This window comes from Protomyctophum bolini (genome assembly GCF_963924005.1).
Source record: "Protomyctophum bolini genome assembly, chromosome: 20".
Classification (NCBI taxonomy): domain Eukaryota; kingdom Metazoa; phylum Chordata; class Actinopteri; order Myctophiformes; family Myctophidae; genus Protomyctophum; species Protomyctophum bolini.
The window spans coordinates 14461307-14466682 of NC_137881.1; the positions used below are offsets into that span (position 1 = coordinate 14461307).

A 5376-nucleotide genomic window follows, 5' to 3' on the forward strand; every position below is an offset into this window, starting at 1 on the left:
TGTGATCTTGGTCTTTGAGATGTGATACAGTCTACCCCGGCTTGAGGTCAATCCATCCTTCACTAGGCACAGAAGAGCATTCAGTACTCTGCTGCACTATATTGTACATTCATTGTCTTGAATGTGACCTTGGAAATGTACAAAAATTACAAAAACTGCTCATTTTGCAGATAGTTGTACCTGTAGCTAGTTTAAGCAACAATATAGTTTTGCATACGAAAGACTATATAAATGGTATCCAATGCCTCCCTGCTTGGCAGTGCGACATACTAGCGTGTGCGTCATGTCCCGTGGGGTGTATTTGTACATCATGGCTGGGGGATGTACTTGAACTTGATCAAGCCGCCTCATGTCATGCTACACCTTCACCATCACCCTACACCTTCACGCTTCACCTCCCAATGTATGAATGAATGAACCATTGTAAAGCGCTTTGAGCACTTGGAAAAGCGCTATAAAAATGCAATTCATTATTCATTATAGAAACAGGCGATGGGCGCCTGCTCTATGGGCCACATGGCTCAGTAACTATTGGTTCCTAGGGCTACATATCGTTTTGCATCTTGAGCATAATATAAAATAAAGGCGAAAGCCACAAAAAAACATAAAAAAAAAAAAAAAGAAGAAAAGTCACCGCAACCGCGAGTTGAATTCTCCGTTGTATTCGATCAATGCCGAGAAACGCAATTAACACTCTGAATGTGTGTATTATGGGCCGGCATGTCATGATGACAATGTCTCGCTGACTGGCTCACTAGCAGTGACACATTCACACATTCAGTTGAATGAACAAAATTGATTTTTGGAGGTGTGAATAATGAATATTTGTTAAAATGAAAAAATATGTTTTCATACTCTGCCACCCCAGTGTTGGTTGGGATGGGACCCGGTTTGTATAGCTTGGTTTGACTGTACTAAACAGGCATAGTTGTTTCTAGGGGTGGGGGGGCGAGGGGGGCAGCCCCACCCCTTGGGGCCAACGTGGCCCGCGACCCGCAATTTTATTTGCGTGCGCATGAGACTGGACCATATTTGTGGACCTTCAGCATTTCTAGTTGAGGACCTCTGTTATAGACAGTTAGATGTAAACGAAAGTCACTCACATCAATTTTATTTCTGTCGTGATTGTAAAAACAATTGTCTGGTAACAATTTGGCTGGCTATGTTGCATTGACCCACACCTCACACGTTGCAATCTAGAAGTGCACAGTGCAGTTTTCTTTGTGTTTATATATACAGTATATCTATATATTTATCTGGATTTTTTTTGCTGGATTTCTCCTTTGAAAGAAAATCAACAAGAATGACAGCAACATGCTGAGAAAAATAATTAACAGCAAACTAAATTATGTATGGTCAGGCAGGGGGGGAAATTGCAGAAGTCTGACTGGGAATTTTAATTACTGAGGAATGCAGCTATGAATGATAAATGCAACGGGAGAATACCGGTAAGAATGTTTTAATGTGTATATATAGATTTTTGCTTACTCATATTACAGGGCAACAAAGGAACAGGCCAGAAAAGAAAGTATCTTGTCTAACCACAAACTGCAAAACTGACAGCTCTATCAACAGGATGCTGCATGAGTCTTCAACAGACTCTTCACAGCACCTTGGCATGCAGAAGCCAGCAACTTCACATGACTTTCAAATGATATATAATAGACAAATAAGGGGTTCATATTGGACTGTAACTAATTGATTTTGTATCCTATAAATCAGCAGGACCGCACCATGCTTACATTATTTTTTCATTATGTATTGATCCTCACTTCTATGAAGACACATAAGCCATTTAATATCCAATGACCTAGTTTCTCCAGCCAAACTGTTGGCTCACACACAATTTTCAAATTCTTCCACCTATACACAGACAATAGTTACAGACTATATAGCATTCAGTGATTGTGAAATAGTTGTCTGGCTCAAGAGACTAATTGTAACCTAATATCTTTCTTTACACAAACTATATCATGCATTGGTAACTGTATTCTCTTTTCTATGGGCTCATAGTAAATATTGTATTGAATATATTATTGTGTCCTGTGTTTTATTGACTCTTGACTGTACGATATTTTATTATTGATATCTAAAAAGAAAGTGTATAAAGTAGTGAAAGGACATCAGTCAGCTGATCAGTCAGTCTATCAAATAAATGCAAACTAAGCATGATAGTCTAATGCCTCTATGGGGACAGACCCCTATGGTCTGTTTTTGCAAACTATATGCTGTTGGCTAATGAAACATATCATATTTTGAAACCAATTGCTTTTGGGGGAGGAAACTGATGACAAAAAGATAAAGAGAGGAGTATGACTAAGTGTTATCAGCGTCATGTTTTTGTCCAGTAGATCATATTTCACAATAAACAAAATTTTCATATCAAGGCCCATTATTTATTCAGCATTTGAGCCACGGACCACCATTTGATGAAATTTTGCCTCTCAGACCCAAAACTAAAGAAAAGTTATCGGTGACACACAATACATTCTCTAATTGTGTAGACTTCTTGTAAATTAAGTAATGCAGATGTTTAACATTCATTATTATTATTATTCATTACATAACTCTTGAGAGCATAAAATGGAACCGTACGGGTCCATTTGGTGTCATTGTACGCTCTCAAGAGTTAAAGATCTATAAGCGTCCATTTGGTTACCAACTTATCTAGCTGGGGACCACCTGGAACCCCCTCAAGGACCACTGGTGGGAAACCACTGTGCTACAGTACATAATGCTAAAAGGGATTCTTAGGCCATGGACTCCAACAATTGCACCTGTTTTGTTGCATAACAATGACTTGCCCAGTCTGTGATAAAGCACTGCTGGTTTTAATAACCATAAAGTATCTTATCCAAAATCGGTTCCTTCGTGAAAGCGCACCAGACGACACTTAACAGGGTGAGAACGACTAGGATGTTGACCATGGTGGTGGTGCAGAACGCAAAGAGGTAGAGGGCCTTGTTACAATACAAGGCTGATGCTACTGGATTGAAACTGGGCCAATAGATGGAGTAGATGGACACGTTACCTATAGAGAAAATTAGGAAAAACAATTTTACAATGGAAATTGTCTATATTATGATACATTTTCGAAGGTGTATGCAATTGCAATTGATCATTTGCAGACCGTGGCCATCTTGCCATCAGTTTGGAAGCGCTCCTTTTCAGTAATGCAACGTCCTGCTGCCTCCTGCATTATGTGCAAATTCAAAACAGGTGGTATGCAGGGCAGTTGAGTGATATCTAACAAGCACATCCAAACGGCAACACTTGAAAGATAATCACGTGCAACTGCAAGGAAATAAAGTAGCTTATAACATGTCTACTGTGGATCTTTATGAAACAAACACTTTGCAGATAATTCAAGCTTTTCGTACAGCTGCAATGTTGGTGAGTTTGACATTGTTTAATACAATCAGATAGGACTTTTCTGTTTGGATATGGGGATCAATGGGAAATTGCACCTAGTTACCACCCTGCCATTAACTTATATGGCAAGATGGCTGCTGTGTGCATGGTCAATATAATCAACTATTCATCCACAGAATGTTCCTTGTCTATGGAGAACGCAGGCTTACAAACTCACCGGATATCAAGCAGAAGACAAGGAAGCCAAGGATCAAACCATGGCAGACATCGCCGAACAGGCTGAGGTCATATGGTGAGCAGAGGAGCAGAGTGTCCAACAGGATAAAACCTCCCAACAACATCAAGTAGACGGGTATGAAGGGCTGCCGGGGGCATTCGTTCAAGTACACCGCACCTGCGGGAGGAACAGGCTGAATAAACGAGTACATCATCCAATAAATAAATAAATATACGTCTTCATGAATAAATTTGTCAACTTATGTTATTATCTTTTAACCATGATACAATGTTTAAAATAAAATAAAATTACAAAGAAGAAAAACAACAAAAAAGTGTTCCTCTTTCTAATTATTTGTTGGGCCCGATTTTGTTTGTTTGTTGCCATGATTTGTCACAACTCGAGTTGGCTTTGTACGAGGCTTAAAAGGTCTTTAAATAAATACGTTTTGAAATGTCTGAGGAAAATGAACGGGGAATCATTTCCTGGGCCCTGGTAGGGGGGCGAGACTGCGGCGCATCAATTTTCACAAACTGACCCGTAGGGCTGTTAAAGCAACTATAGCAGTTTCAAATATGAAAGCATTTATTTTTGCTAGAAAATGGGCAACATGTGTCTCATTGACCTATATGGTGCAATGGTGCATGGCGGCCATATAGGTCCTTATCCTGTCACCTCAAGTGGCGGCTGATGATGTTGTTACATTCTGAAATTGTATTCAAGCACTGAGCGTCTGAGACACGTGTTGTGTGTGTGTGTGTGTGTGTGTGTGTGTGTCACAACAATAGCATGCTCTTCTTAATGTGAATTAACTGTTACTCTTTGAAGGAAATGCTTCAGCGCCTGAGCATCTGTGACTGTTGGTCTGCTGAGTTCGAGGTTGATACATCTTTGGACCGTTCTCGAGATACACAAAGCACAGATATGAACACTGACAGACGCACACAGAGTTTACGCATTTATAGTACCTTATTATTATTAATACCGGTATACATTTCCAAAAGGGGATAATTAACTATAACCACCGATAATAATTAGCATAATACGACAGTGTGAATACAATGAAATCAAATTACATGGAAATATTTAATGGAAATAAATTGTGAAGTAGAATAAATCTTTACTCACCAATTGCCATCTGGGCATTGCAGTACACAATTAACCATGCTAAGGGGAGACAGATAGCACATCTTTACTTTACTGCAAAGTAAACAACACCAGTAGAGTTCATTTCATGGTAAATGTTTTAGATTGCGTTTCTAACCTACTTGCGTACTGTGACAACCACGGTTCTTGGAAGAGAGACAGAAGCCTGTAGAATAATATAATAAAAACCTTTATTAAAGGGCCGTTCATGCAGGCACTAGAACTATACAAATATGGTTTTAAAAATCATTCTAAGTCAAGTGGCTGTCTGGAAACTGGAACGTGGCTAAGTTAAAGACTTGAGATTCATGCAACACTCTAAAAACAATAAAGTTAGACAACAAACAACTAGGCCTATATATCTGTTAACATCAGACAAAAATCTCTCTCATCCCCCATCTTTTTACTAACCTTTCTTCTAGAGTGAGCCGTCTGGGAGATGCGCGAGGCCCTGTGCGGCTGGGAGGATTTGAGGATGCAGGGATGGCCGGAAGTTGGCTGCTTTTTGTGATTAATTTATCAAATGAACCTCTCACCGAGGACTTGAAATGTTCCTTCTTCTTTACCTTCTTTCTTTTTTCAGCCGGGGCCCCTGACTCAAATTTTCCCCATCTGTCTCGCTCTCTCGACATCGCGTTTCT

At 39.7% G+C, this 5376-nt stretch overlaps 1 long non-coding RNA gene across 1 annotated transcript; it reads right to left on the minus strand.

Annotated features, from left to right (window-relative positions):
• Window positions 1-3666: 3666 nt before the first annotated feature.
• On the minus strand, window positions 3667-5249 carry LOC308334931. Its single transcript, XR_013965940.1, has 4 exons — window positions 5147-5249; window positions 4858-4901; window positions 4718-4756; window positions 3667-3766 (listed from the first exon to the last, which is right to left on the minus strand). It is a non-coding gene; the product is annotated as an uncharacterized lncRNA (long non-coding RNA).
• Window positions 5250-5376: the final 127 nt, after the last annotated feature.